This window comes from Mandrillus leucophaeus, unplaced genomic scaffold, assembly GCF_000951045.1.
Source record: "Mandrillus leucophaeus isolate KB7577 unplaced genomic scaffold, Mleu.le_1.0 Scaffold289, whole genome shotgun sequence".
NCBI lineage: Eukaryota > Metazoa > Chordata > Mammalia > Primates > Cercopithecidae > Mandrillus > Mandrillus leucophaeus.
The window spans coordinates 225,934-241,321 of record NW_012103020.1 but is presented as its reverse complement, the minus strand read 5'-3'; the positions used below and the strand labels follow the sequence as shown (position 1 = coordinate 241,321).

The following is a 15,388-nucleotide window of genomic DNA, read 5'->3' as shown; positions in this document are numbered from 1 at the left end:
TACCCCCAACATAAACCACAGCACCCACCTCCCAATGGTTTATCTTATTTCAAATTTTATCCCTTCAAATCTACCCTCCACATTGGCCACATCACCACCTTTGCCTCTAGGGAACAGCCAATGCCTCGCAGCCCCTGAAGGATGAAGTCCAATTCACTGAGCATAGCATTGAAGCACCTGGCTCTCCCTATCTTTTCAGTGCCATTTCCTGCCACACCATTTGAGCTCAGTAGGAGACACTTAATGTTCCCTCTACACAGTGCCTAGTTCATGCCTCTGGACGCTGTGCTGCTTCTCACTTGGTCTGGAATAACACTACCCACCTTACTCTTTGTCTGGCCAATTCCTACTCCCCCTTTCAGACCCCATTCAGGCAATGCCTCTCCAGGAAGCTTTCCCTGGTCTTCCCAGTTAGATTTCCTTTCTCCTTTCTGAGAACCCCTAACTTATCTCCATCTGCATTTTTTTTCATAGCATATGAACAGACAATTCAACAGACTGCGAGCTTCTAAAACACAGCCTGGGTTTTCAAATACCTGTATTCCCAGCACCTAGCACAAATTGAATGGCTTAACATCTTTTGATTAAAGAATTCTGATGGAAGTTGTGTGTGTTGGGATAAGTGCCGGTTTAGGCAGGTCAGTCCCTGGCTGAGAGTTGACTTCTAGGGTTGGCTTTCCTAAATGGTCTCTACTTTTTAGAGCTTCTTTTCTATCCACACTTCTGGGTAAGTTTAGTTCTGTTTTCAGAATGCATTTATTGAGCACCTACTGTCATATGCCAGGTAGTAGGCAGGACCTGGTTATTTGAAGAATTGGCACAGGGGAGTGTGGCAGGAAGGGCTTGAACTTTGAAGTCAGGAATGCCTGGATTTGAATCTGTTAGACTTTGTACAAGCTATCTACTATCCCTGAGCCTCCATTCCCTCAGCTGCAAAATGATCATAAGAATAAGTCTCAGAATTGTTTTGAAGATTAAATGAAATCATAAAGGTGGTGTCTTGAACTAGCCTGGCATAAAGTGAGTACTCAGTACATTTTCCTTCCTCCGCTGCCCATTTCAAGGAGTTCACACAAAAGTTTCTTAAAAGGCTCTGAGATCTGGGCCAGGCACAGTGGCTCATGCCTGTAATCCCAGCACTTTGGGAGGCTGAGGCTGGCAGATTGCCTGAGGTCAGGAGTTCGAGACCAGCTGGCCAACATGGTGAAACCCTGTCTCTACTAAAAATACAAAAAAAAAAAAAAAAAAAAAATTAGCTGAGCATGCTGCCAGTTGCCTGTAATCCCAGAAACTTGGGAGGCAGAGGCAGGAGAATCGCTTGAACCCGGGAGGAGGAGGTTGCAGTGAGCCAAGATCGCGCCATTGCACTCCAGCCTGGGCGACAAGAGTGAGACTTTGTCTAAAAAAAAAAAAAAGAAGGCTCTGAGATGTGGCCACATCAGTTCTCATGGTAACGGCAGTGTCCTGTGGACATGGCACTGTAAGCTGGGACTGCCTGTTGACGTCCCCCTGATAAGGAAGGGGAGGTGGATATGAACGAACTCTTTATACAAGAGCATGATTCTTTTCTGATGAATATAATGAAGCCACTCTTTTCCCTCTTCATGCCAGCCCTCGCCGCCTCCCCGTCGATGTCCTTCCCGTCGCTCCTCTCCTTTATGCCTCAGCCTCCGTCCTGACTCTGCTCTCTAAAACCTCTCCTGAATAATATTCAAAGCTGTGTCTGCGTCTGCTTTTGGTGTCGGCCAATTAGCCCTCATTGTAAGGTTGTAATATGCTTCCCAGAGAAGTGGCACAATTGTTGTGTGCTTTTATTCAGTGATGCTTCCTACCACTATATGGAAAATGTAACAATACCCCCTCACGCCCTGCTGAAAGCAGCCCGGGTTTGAAAAGCTTTCAGAAGGCCATCTGCCGTCCCCTCAGCCAAGCAGAAGATCAGACACGAGGCCCTGCATTAGTTAGCACTCTAAGTAAAAGGTATCAAGGGTCTGTATTCCTTTTCATCTTATCCTCCATTATAATATGGGCTAAAGAAGGAAATAGACTTGTGGCTCCCCAGCTGAGAGAACACTGAGCCATAGCAGGAGTCTTGTCGGTGAAAAGGGAGCAGGCCTTTCTTTTCTGATATGAATGGAGCCAATGTTTGCAGCCAGCGCCACGCTCCCAAGTGTCTGCCAAGCGACTATTGCCAGCTTTGCTGGGTTACACTGGACATCTTGGGAGACAACGGTGCAGATGAGAGTCCCAGAGTGGGGGCATGGTTAAATAAGTACACAAGGATGCGGCAAGTGCTGGCTGAGGGTGTTCTGGTCAGGACCAGAGAAACCCCTACCACCAGTGTCATTTCTCTTTATGCCCTCCAATGAATTTGGCTATGAATACTAATTTAAAAGATTATTCCCATATCCTTAAGGGTATCGAAAAAGATCATCTCTAGTATGTTGGAAATGTTGTTTTTAGTGAAATCAAACAAGTACATTAATTGCACCAGCAATGGCAAAAAGTTTCAGCAAATCTTAATTGGCATTTGGGATCTATATAAGTATGGATAATGCCATTGGCAGAGTAAAATATCTGTTCCTGTAAGCTAAAGATAATATGGACAGTGGCATTAGGAAAACCTCCCCTGGACCAGCAAAATGCCTTAGAGACTGAGCATAAGAGATTCAATAAGAAAAAGGAGATTAACTCTGCTTCTCAGCAGCTTCTGGGAGTGGTATGGCTCTAGGGTCACTAATGTATTGCTAGAAATTGTAAGTGCTCTTTCTGCAGAAAAATCTTCAATCAGAAGAAATCCACTTAACTGAGACAAATGATCTAGCATAAAGCAAAAACTAGTTTTAGTAAACAAGCGTAAGAAATGTCATGTTAGCGTAGTATCTAATGTTTTCAGTAATCGAGAGTGTTCTCTAATTTTCCCAGCAAAGGATGAGTATTAATATTTTGACTCTTCCTTTCAAAGACAAAAACCATCCATTGGTTGCCTATATGTTTTTTTTCTTCGTCATTAGAATAATCACAAAAAAAGGGAGGGGGCGTTAGAATTTTCTCATGTTAAATTTGTACAACATCCTTCACAGTTATGGTGAAATTTTTCCAGGGAGAAATCCAGAGGAGATCCTGAAAATCAGGGTGCATTTTATTAACCTGAGCTCATGAGCTAATAAGATGCTGACCCGTCCCAGGTCTGCATTCCTGAAGAGGGAGAAAAGTGGCTGACACAGGGCCCTTCATTTCACAAAGGCCCCAGTTGGATGGGATCAGCTTTGGACACACTTTCCCTCACAGGCTTCCTGACTGCTTGACTTGTTCAGAATTTCAGGGTCAAAGCCTGGTTTCCTTAGAGAACTCTAAGGTTCCTTTGGCCTTCAAAGATAGTCTGGGTGCAGAGAGAAGGAGGACATAGGCCCCAAAAGAACAGGGCGAACCAGATGAATCAGCTTCTATTGGGCTCCACGAACCTAGAAATAAACATTTGAAATGATCCAAAAGCTTTATAAGTGACACTGCTGAAAGAATATATCCACCAATCACAGAATCAAAGTTATTGTAAAAGTTGTTCCAGAAAAAGGTGTTTTGCTTTCCTAGATAGGCTTTAGTATTCATTTTCTTTCTTTTTCTTTCTTATTTTTATTTTTTTTGAGACGGAGTCTCGCTCTGTTGCCAGGCTGGAGTGCAGTGGCATGATCTCGGCTCACTGCAACCTCTGCCTCCTGGGTTCAAGCGATTCTCCTGCCTCAGCCTCCTGAGTAGCTGGGATTATGGGTGTACGCCACCATGCCCGGCTAATTTTTTTTGTATTTTTAGTAGAGACGGGGTTTCACCATGTTGGCCAGGATGGTCTCGATCTCTTGACCTCGTAATCTGCCCGCCTCGGCCTCCCAAAAGTGCTGGGATTACAGGTGTAAGCCACCGTGCCCAGCCTAGTATTCATTTTCAGTCCTCAACAGTGGGAACATAAAAGACTCAGTGGTAGCTCACATGAATGGTCTGGAAGAACAGTGAGCCTCTCTTGCTGCCTTTCTGTTACAGTGACCTGGGTCTTCCCTCCACCAGCTTTCTTGGGATGCACAGTCAACAGCAGGCTCTTTTCAGCCCTTACTCACTTTCTTCCCCATTTAATCATTGTTCCCTTCTTTCTCCATACACATGTTTCATTGTCAGCTTAATGACTTTGGCTCAGAGCGCTTGACTGTGCACATGCGTGGTTTTCATTGCTGGTAGTGTGACGTTAGTAAAAGTTGTTTGAAAAGCTTGTATTTTAAAACACATTCTTCTTTTCTTATCCCTCTTGAAAATCTTGACTACCTTTTCTTACCAGACAAAAGGCTCTACTATTATTTGTTCCTCCATGTGAATATTTTACTTTCATCTTCATTTGTGGTTACCAGGTTAGCTTCCTTTATAAAAATGTTTAGAAGATTTTTTTTAACAATGTTTCTTATGATTCTTTTTTACTTTGGAATTTTAAATGACTTGAGCTTTGTGCTGGTACAGTGTTTCTCAACTGACACAGTGGATTCCTGTCCTTTCTGCTTTGAGCCCTTTACCATACTGTAAAAATGGAATTTCTGTAATAAAATGTTATAATTTGAGAGACTCTTTAGTTTGCAGTGACTGTTGACCCCTAAATGCTACATTTCTCAGCCAGTGTCTCTCTGTGAAATATTTAGTGATTGTCAAGCATACAGTTGCCCTGGGAGAGCCTATATTTCAAGGAATTTCTCAAAAAACCGGTTTTTGTTTGTTTTTTTTTTCAGGATATTTTTTACCAACACAAACAGTAACTCTTCTATTTGTCCATTTTGTAGGTTGGGACATTTATGCTTTTTCTGTAACGTGTAATCATTTGACTGTGAAAGGAATTAGACAAATTCATAACTAATTGATTATTTTTAAAAAGCAAACTGCATATTCCAATGATTACACCCTTAAGGGTTTTTTTTTTTTTTTTAACCTTTTTGAGGGAGGCAGATTGATGCAGGAGTCAGAAAGAATGATTAATCAAATGTCATTCTAGTTTTCCTGTAGATTCTCAATTCTGGTGACAATTAGAAAATCAGGCGGTTTCTTTGGAAATCCTAGTTAACTATTTGGATACTTATTTCTATCTAAAAAGCAACCCGTCATCACTTATCACAAATAAAACCAAGAGTCTCAAATGTTTGGAGTGACCCCACACTTTACTAACTAGTCATGTGTCTCTGTGATGGTTAATACTGAGTGTCAACTTGATTGGATTGAAGGAGGCTAAGTAGTGATCCTGGGTGTGTCTGTGAGGGTGTTGGAAAGATTAACATTTGAGTCAGTGGACTGGGAAAGCAGACCCACCCTTAATCTGGTGGTCACAATCTAATCAGCTGCCAGGGAATATAAAGCAGGCAGAAAAATGTAAGAAGGTGAGACTGGCCCAGCCTCCCAGCTTATGCATCATATATATGTACAAAAAACAGTGATTTAGAACAATGATACCCTGACTAATACAGTCTCTTAGGTGAATAATGATAATAAGCATTCATTAAAAACTTATTATATGCCAGGCACTGTGCTAAAAAATTTATATGCATTATCTCAATCCACACAAATATCATGCTATTGATATTTTCCCTGTTTTTCAGATTGAAAACTGGGCTCGGAAAGGTTTAGTACCTTGAACAATGCAGAGCTGGGATTCAAGCCCAGGTCTAGGTGACTTCAAAGCCTCTGTCAAATGACAATGCATCAGAATTGAAATTACTAGATAGATAGCATTTCTGCATTGTACTGACTAGGTAGAAGCAATAAGGTGCCTTCATTGCAGGTATTGAATAATGAAATATGGTCCTCTAGTTATGTTATGAGGTCATTGTTTCAAAAATGTAATCATAGAATCAGAGGGCAAGAAGAGCCCGGAGGCTCTCTACCAATATTGGAATATGCTCCGACATGAAAGATAGAATATAAAATTGTATCTATGTTGTGATTACAACCATGCAAAAGTAATTTATATATATGGACTAGAATGGGAAGGGAACTTGGAAAAATGTATATATTAGTGTGAAGGGATTATAGGTTATTGGATTTTCATGTTATATTTATGCAATGTTTTTCATAAAAAATGAGATTAATACTAGAGTTTTTCTAATATATAGAACTAAGGTATTAATCCTAACATGGGTGATAATTTTCAGAAGCATGTGAAAATATAAGTGGTTGCATTATGGACATCTATCACAACACCACTATGGTGATGCATGTGAAAAGTTGTTTAGGAAAAATAAAATGCAGAAAGTGGCAAATTTAGCTACAGGATATTCAAGGCATGCATGGAGGGTGGAGAGTAAAGGAGACATGGCACAAATTGTAAATGCCACCCTTCAGCACAGTCATGTCTTTTGCATTTTATCCCTTATTTTGAAATAATCTCAAACTATGGAAAATTTTCAAGTAACCTAAAGAAGATTCTGTTTTGTTCCTAAGTTATTTGAAAGTTGCCAATGCTCTACCACTCCTAGATACATTAGTGTGTATTTCTTACAAACAAAGACTTTCTCCTTCGTAACCACAATACAGCCAATACCATCAGGAAAATGGCATCCCTACATCACTCTCACCCAATCTTCAAAGCCCACTGAAGCTTCACCAGTTGTCTTGATAATATCCTTTACAAAAAGTATCAGTTTAAAATCATATGTTGCATGTAGCTGTCACGTCATTTTCATCTCCTTCAATCTGGAACACTTCCTCCATCTTTACTTGACTTTCATAACTTTAAAAGATTATAGAGCAGTCATTGTGTAAAATGGTTCTCAGTTTGTGTTTTCTGATGTTTCCTCATGATCAATAAGTTTGGCGAGAATATAACAGAATGATACTGTGTTCTTCTCATTGCATACTGTCAGGTGGTATGTAATTTCTATTTTCCCTTTACCAGTGAGGTTTACTTTGAGCTCTTGATTACGGGTGGTGTCTGACTCATTTTTCCTTCAGTAATTAGCAAGTATTTTAGAGGGAGATATTTTGAGACTATATAAATATTTCATTTCACATCAAACTATTTATTTATATCAGAATAGATTTACGTTTTCTCAATTTATTAAGTGAGTTATAATCCTCAGTATATCCTTAGAAAAGGAAAAAAGGAAGAGATACATAGTACCTTAATATCTTTTATTTGTTTATTTATTTAGAGACAGGGTCTCGCTCTGTTGCCCAAGCTGGAGTACGGTGGTGCAATCTCAGCTCACTGCAACTTTCCCTTCCCAGGTTCAAGCAATTTTCCTGCCTCAGCCTCTGGAGTAGCTGGGACTACAGGAGCCTGCCTCCACACCTGGCTAATTTTTGTATTTTTGTATTTTTTTTTTTTTTTTTAGTAGAGACAGGATTTCACCATGTTGGCCAGGCAGGTGTCAAACTCCTGACCTCAAGTGGTCTGCCTGCTTCAGCCTCCAAAATTCTGGGATTATGGGTGTGAGCCACCACACCCAGCCTTAAAATCTTTTATATACGGAAATCAGGTGTACAGAGATTCTATTCCTACTGCCTTGAATTACTCAAATTTACACTTATATTCACTTCATTTCTTCTCCAGTAAATTTGTCTTCAAATTTTTCTCCAGTAGAGATAGGGAAGGGCAATCAACGAGGAAAAGTGGAATATTCCTTTATCCATTCACCCATTACGTACCCAGCTGTCAGTTCAGTGCGTCTGATTTGACTCTCAGGCTGGCACCTCCTGCAGCGAATGCCACTGGATGAAAGTGGGTGTAGACAATGCATGTTCCTATTGCCATGTGGCTGGGCTCCTGAAGTTGTTAACCTTAATTTCCCTAAGGAGATAAAGTGTTTATAAACCAAACATTGATATTTTCACGTGGATCTCAAAGCCGGGACTCAAATTAGGATTATGACCTTAAATTCTACATATCAGATATGCCACTTTGACAAAATGGTGACACAGATCAGAGCTGCCTTTGCCATCTTACTATACTACTTTTCCTGATCCATCGTAGTTGGTATTATTTTCATCATCCTAATAAAGAATGACGAATAGTAGCATCTTTAATTTGTTATACCCCACAACTTCTCTTTTTCTCCCCTTTTCCTCATTCCCTCAACAAACGTTTTATCCACTGTGTCCTTTGTTGTAATCTTGCCTCTGATCCTCTCTTGAGTGCTCTCTATGGCGTGTGTCTTCTTTCCATTGCTGTGTTCTGTCTTCCCTCCCTTCCTTTCTCTCTCTCTCACCTATGCACTCCTACTCCCTTTGGTTTCTCTCTCTGGTCTCAGAGGGGCCTGACCTTTGAACTCTGCTCCTCTGTCCTTCCCCTGATTCACACTCCCTATTGTATTGATGGCCTACAGGTTTGGAGATAAAGCAACACCTCACTAATCTGAGTTGAATGCTTTTTTAAAAAGTTTTAGCTTTATTATTTTAAGTAAAAGGAAAAAGAAGTCTTTGGCTCAGATAACTTTGAGTTTACGCACTTGTAATTTGCATTACCAGATAGTTACAATCATTGCTGCTAAATCCATTACCTGTTCACATATAAACATTGCTGCTAAGGCAAATATTTCCCTTGTTTATTACCCATTTATGGAGTATTTTTCTTAGGAGCACTGAGTAATGACTAAGTTTCCAAGCTCTAGAGTTGAAGTCCCTGCAGTCAAACCCTGGTTCAGGTTTGGTGTGGTAACATTGTGCAAACATTCTCTAAACTTCAGTTTCCAGTTGACAACGCTACTGCACGGCTGAGTTAGCCTATAGTGCCTCCCAGCCTTCTCAGCCTGGGTTCTGAGAGGGAACTAAGCCTTCCAAAGGTGTTCATTGTATGCAATGAATTAAATTATTTCCTTGCATCTAGAAAGGTACTGGTTATAAAACACCCTTGGGAGAATTCAGAAAGTGGTCACTCACATCCTTTTCTGTGTTCTGTGGTTCATTTGGGGAAACCTAGTCGAAAAACGCTAGGATTCTGAAATAGAAAATTCCCTTTGGAAAACTTCATAAAATTTACTTAGCCTTCTTAAAATATAATCACCATTCCATTTTAATCACCATTCTATTAAATGGAATCACCATTTCAAGAAAGAGGAAGAACTTACATTTCTGTCACCTAGAATACCTATTCATTTGGACCAAGAACTCTGATTTATGAAAGTTGAACAGATTAACTGCAATTCCGCCAGTATTTAATATGTGTATGTTATTTTGCATTTTCATCCAGTGTTTGTTACCGAATGAGAGAAATGTCTTTAAGAAACGATTTGTTCTGTACGTTATTGCTGTGTAACAATTTACCCCACAAGTTAGTGTTGTAGAGTGACACCATTTTATTTTCCTCACTATTTTGTGACTCAGTGATTCGGGAAGGACTTAACTGAGCAGTTCTCCCTTAGGGGTCTCTCCTGCAGCTGCAGTCAGATGTAGGTGGGGGCTGCGGTCATCTGAAGTTAGACAGGCTGTGTATCCAAGGTGGCTCACTCACACAGCCATGGTGGAAGCTGGCTGCTGGCTGGGAGCTGAGCTGGAGCTGTCATTTCAAGCACCTACATATGGTCTCTCCAGTACAGTGGTTTGGGGGGAATTGCATTTCTTCTTGGTGGCTAGTTTTCCCTAGAGCAAGTGTTCTAAGACCAACAAGGAAGGTTGTGTGTCCTTTTTATGACTGATCCTTAGAAGTCACACAGCGTCACTTCCATTACACTCTCTGGGTGGAAGCAGTCCCAAGCCTGTTTAGCTTCAAGGGGAAGGAACGTAGGAGAGGATGTCTATGAGGGCATGTCAAGGATTTGTGACCACTTAAAAAATCACCACAGCTGGTCCTCTGGACACAGATTATTTACATTCTTCCAAGCGCAAAATACATTTACTCTCTCAAGATGCCGCAGAAGTCTCATCCAATATGACGTCAGACTCAGGCTGGAGACATGGGATCTAGATGCCCATGCAGATATGGGTGAGGCTCCTCAGAGATGGTCCTTCAGAAGCTTTGTACTCTCTCTGAAGACCTGTGAATTAAAGGCTCCTCACACACCCAGGATACAATAGTGAGAGATAGGACAGCGTCCATACTTTTCCTCCGCATGGAACTCTAAACAAGATCCCATTTTCTCTTTAGTTGCTTGGCTCCTACTGCCTGGCAGGCAGTGTGCTAGAGTCAGAAGACTTTTTGTCGCCCCACTGTGGTGAGGCTTCAGGCAAGCCACTTGACTCCTCTGGATCTCATTTTCCACATGTAATGAAATAAGACTGATAGATCCCTTGAGAACTCTTTCAGCTCAAAAGTTCTGTGATTCTGTGAAATGCTAAAATTGTACTACTTGGATATGAACAGACACAAATCATTGTGCATAATTAAGAACATTCCACAAGTAGAGAATGTTACTAAATAAAGGATAAAATTAAAGTATGAATTAATAAAGAAGTAAATTTTGTGGGAAATAGAAGCAGATTTTGAACCAATTTTGCCACTAGAGGTCACCAGTATACCATCTCAAAGAGAATAAATAGGCTTTTATCACTAACAGTTCCCTGTGTAGAACCCCTAAGTGGCATTCACGGTGTCTTTTTGTTTACTTGGAATATCTCCTGACAGTTGTCAGAGACGTATGTTATGATGAGGTGACGTCAGTGTCCCTCTAGGTGATGTTCCAGGTGTGCCTAATGTTCTGTAAGCGTGAAGAGCCACTACCGGAACAGTAAGGAACTAGGATTTTCTGCTTTCTCACTGGGATGCGATGAGGGGCAGGGAAATAACTTGATAGGAAGTAATATGAGCTCTGAGGCGAAAAGGCACTGTGGAAATCCAGTGTCATCCTCAAATGCGGCACAGACATGTCAGCTTTTTTATGACACAGAGAAAGTACGGACTGGGAGCAGAGCACTCGTTTATTCAGCCAATGTCTGTGGACCTGCCTTCAGGCGCTATGCTTGGCAGGGGCTACATTGATGCAGAAGATGCAGTTGCTACCCTCAAGGAATTTAAGAAATGAGATACGGGAGGTTTCTATTCAGATTCAATATTTTAATAAAAAATGTTTTTATTAATGGCCATTGACTTCTACTGATGCTTCTTGAATCTCCAGCTCAAGTGGTTCTCTTCCTTTTTGAACTTTAGATATCCAACCAACATCTTCTGTGACATTCTGTAATATTTCCCTTAAGATACTGTATAAAGAAGGAGGAAGATAAATTGGAATTTGACACAGAACTAAAGATTATTCCATTTAGAGGTTTTTGGGAGAAGCAGGTTGGGATGACCCCTGAGTTTCACTACATATTTTTGCTGGTATGCCAAGAGTACTGACACCCTGCCAGGCAACTTCTCTCAGATTTTCTTATTTTATCTTGTTGACAGACCTGTAGGATAAGCACTGTAATCACCATTTCTGCCAATGATCTCTTGCAGCATGGCAGTGGGTTTTGTTGTTGTTGTTGTTGTTGTTGTTTTGCAAAGTGATGCTAAGAGTTACACGTTGGGCCTTTTACATCAAATCTAGAACTGACCGTCACATGAAAATGTTAAAATGCTGAGTTCAGTTGCGGCCAATGGTGCTTGTTAGGAAAAACTCTATTAAAATGTATTTTAGGCCAGCACAGTGGCTCACACTTGTGATCTCAACATTTTGTAAGGCCAAAGTGGGAGGATCGCTTGAGCCCAGGAGTTTGAGACCAGCCTGGGCAATATAGTGAGACCTCATCTCTACAAGAAATAAGATTAGCCGGGCATGGTTCTGTGCCTGTAGTCCCAACTACTTGAGAGGCTGAGGCAAGAGAATCGCTTGAGCCCAGGAGGTTGAGGCTGCAGTGAGCCATGATTGTGCCGCTGCACTCCAGCCTGGGTGACAAAGCGAGATCCTGTCTCTAAATAAATAAATAAAATAGTGTATTTTAACATAAAATTCTTTGGGTGGGAGAAACAATGCTCCAAGTGAAATTAATACCTTGAAACATAAAGAGTCATGGAGATCTCCTGTGAAGAAACTTCTGTGAGTGACAAGAATGGATTCAGAATATCTCTGAGGACTATATCTATTTTCCCCCAAAATGAAAGCTACAGGATACTTTCTTATAATGTGCTTCATGTAGTACAAAAAGAAAATCTGCAAACTCCAGAGCTCACAATTCTATAATAAAGAATGAGTTGCGAGGAATTTTGGGATCTTTCCATAACTTGAGGAGCTATTTCTTCTAAGGCTGAAGGGGACTTGAACTTGATTTAAACTAGTTGTCATCAGCCTTTAGAGCAGACACTGAGATTGATTCTGAGCAGGACACAGCCACAGCCCGTATCCCTTAGTAGCAAGGCTTTCTTTAGCTTTCTGCCTTCACTGGAGAAGGAAAAAGAGAGCCTGGCCGTATCTTTGCTTTACACTGGGCATGATTTGCTTCACTGTGATGAGTGTTACTAACTATACTGACAATTACTAATTTTAAGCAATTGTTTTAAAACAAACTAAAGGCAGGCTGAAGACAGGCTTGTTTCTTCTTCTCCTTCTCCTTCTTCTTCTTCTTTTTGTGACAGAGGCTCGCTCTGTTGTCCAGGCTGGAGTGCAGTAGTGTGATCTTGGCTCACTGCAACCTCCACCTCCTGGGTTCAAGCGATTATCTTGCCTCAGCCTCCCAAGTAGCTGGGACTACAGGCCGAGCCACCACGCCTGGCCTAATTTTTGTATTTTTAGTAGAGACAGGGTTTCACTATATTGGCCAAGTTGGTCTGGAACTCCTGATCTCAAGTGATCTGCTCACCTCAGCCACCCAAAGTGCTGGGATTACAGGTGTGAGCCACTGTGCCTGGCTGTTACTTCTTATCGTTGTAGAGTTTGGTCAAATAGTGGAAAAGAAAGGTTAGGGAGAGAGCTACAAAAATACTACCCGACTTATTTTAAAAATATTTCTGTTAAAATGGTCACCGACTTCTACTGATGCTTCTTTAATCTCCAGCTTGTGTGGATGCTTCTTTTTTAAACTTTAGATATCCAACCAACACTTTCTGAGACATTTTGTAGTATTTCCCTTAAGATACTGTGTAAGAAAGGAGGAAGAAAAACAGGAGTTTGACACAGAACTAAAGATCATTCAACTTAGAGGTTTCTGGGAGAAGCACACTGGGATGGGCCCTGAGTGTCATTGCATATTCTTGCTGGTATACCAAGAATATAGGCTCCAACCAGGCTTTACTCAGGTATGTTTGCAGAGAGCAACTTTAAGTGATGAGGTAATGCCTCTCTGGTTAAAGAACAAGCTTGCTTACACTTGCCATAAAAGCCAAAGATTCCCCAAACTCAATGTTCCTTTCCTATATCATAACCCACTGCATGTGCAGGCATCTACAGGGGCCTTCTGCCTCATCCCTGTGGGACTTGGGAGACATAGGTAGCAGCAAAAATCAGCACGAAGCTCATGATGAGCTGGGAGGAAAAGAGTCCTTGAACTCTGACCCAGACACCTCATGTCTTCCACCAGCATTCATGAAACAGGCAATCGTTAGCTTGCAAGTGCAGTTGACCTTTGAACAACATGGGTTTGAACTGCATGAGTCCACTTGCATGCATTTTTTTCAGTAAATATAATGGAAAAATTTTTGGAGATTGTGACAATTTGGAAAAATTCACAAACTTCGTAGCTTAGAAATATATTAAAAGATTAGGTATGTCACAAATGCATAAACATATGTAGATACTAGTTTGTGTTATTATTTATTACCATAAAATAGCACAAATTATAAAAAGTTAAAATTTATCAAAACTTATGCACATGCTTACAGACCACACATGGCACCATTTGCCATTGAGAGAAATGTAAACAAATGTACAGATGCTGTATTAAATCATAAGTGCATAAAATTAACTATAGTACCTACTGTACTATTGTAATAATTTCACAGTCACTTCCTGTTGCTATCGCTGTGAGCTTAAGTGCTGTGAGTATCCACTTAAAATGCCATGGGACGCTAATCATCTCTGTGTGAGCAGTTCATCTCTCTGGTAAATTGCCTATTGCAGTAAAAAGTAATCTTCTTTGGTTCTCTAGTGTTTTTCATTGTGTTTAGTGCAATACTGTAAACCTTGAATAACACCATGGCACCCATACAAAGTGCCACTATGAATGCTGGAAGTGCTCCCAAGAAGCAGAGAAAATTCATGATATTACAAGGAAAAGTTGAATTGTTTGATATGTATTGTAGATTGAAGTCTGCAGCTGTGGTTCCCCATCATTTCAAGATAAATGAATTCAGCTTAAGAATGATTGTAAAAAAAGAAAAGGAAATTCATGAAGCTATCGCTGCAGCTACACCGGCAAGCATGAAAAACTTACACTTTTTGCAAAATACCTTTTTGTCTAGTATTGCAAATGCAGTTTTTCTGTGGGAATGCAGGATTCCTACAAGAAATGCATACCTATAAACTTGATGTGGTTTGAGGAAAAGCAAAGTCATTATATGACAACTTAGAGCAAAAGGAAGGCAAAGGATATAAACCTGAAGAATTTAATGCCGGCAAAGGATGGTTTAATAATTTTAGGAAGAGGTTTGGCTTTAAAAATGTCAGGATAATGAAAGAAGAACCTTCTGCCAACCGAGAGAGAGCAGACAAGTTCCCAGATGCCATTAAGAAAATCATTGAGGAGACAGAATATCTGTCTGAACAGGTTTCTAATGCAGATCAAAGTGCCCTGTTCTGGAAAAAAGAATCCACAAAGGACGTTTCTTAGTAAGGAAGACAAGATAGCACCAGGATTTAAGGCAGGAGGGGACAGGTTACCTCTACTGTTTTGTGCAAATGCAGGGGGGATTATGATCAGGACTGCCCTTATCTATAAAGCTGCTCATCCCTGAGCCTTGAAGGGAAAAGAAGAACATCAGCTGCCAGTCTTATAGTTGTACAATAAGAAGGCCCAGACAATGAGAACCCTTTTTGTGGATTGGATACATCAGTGCTTTGTCCCTGAAGTCAGGAATTACCTTGCCCATAGGGACTACCTTTAAATTTTTTTCTGATATTGGACAGTGCCTCTGGCCACCCAGAACCCCATGAATTCGACACTGAAGCTGTCAATGTGGTCTGCTTGCCCCGAAAAACAATGTCTTTAATTCAGTTTCTAGATCCTTGGCTCCTAAGAATCTTTAAGCCTTATTACACAAGGTACTCAATGGAAATGATTGTCAATGCCATCAAGAGAACTCTGATAGAGTATCATGACAGTCTGGAATGATAACACCATTGAAGATGTCATCGTTGTTATAAAAAGAAAGGTGTGGAGGTCATCAAGATTGAAATAATAAATTCATGCTGGAGAAAACTATCCAGATATTGTGCATGACTTCACAGGATTTACCACAGAGCCAATCAAAGAAATCATGAACGATTTTATGGCTATGGCAAAAAAAAAAAAAAAAAAAAAA

At 40.6% G+C, this 15,388-nt stretch overlaps 1 protein-coding gene across 4 annotated transcripts in view; it reads left to right on the top strand.

Annotated features, from left to right (window-relative positions):
• The window catches only part of SCOC (short coiled-coil protein), a 124,917-nt gene that overhangs the window by 86,429 nt on the left and 23,100 nt on the right, over positions 1–15,388 (top strand). The gene's annotated exons all lie outside the window — the stretch shown is intronic.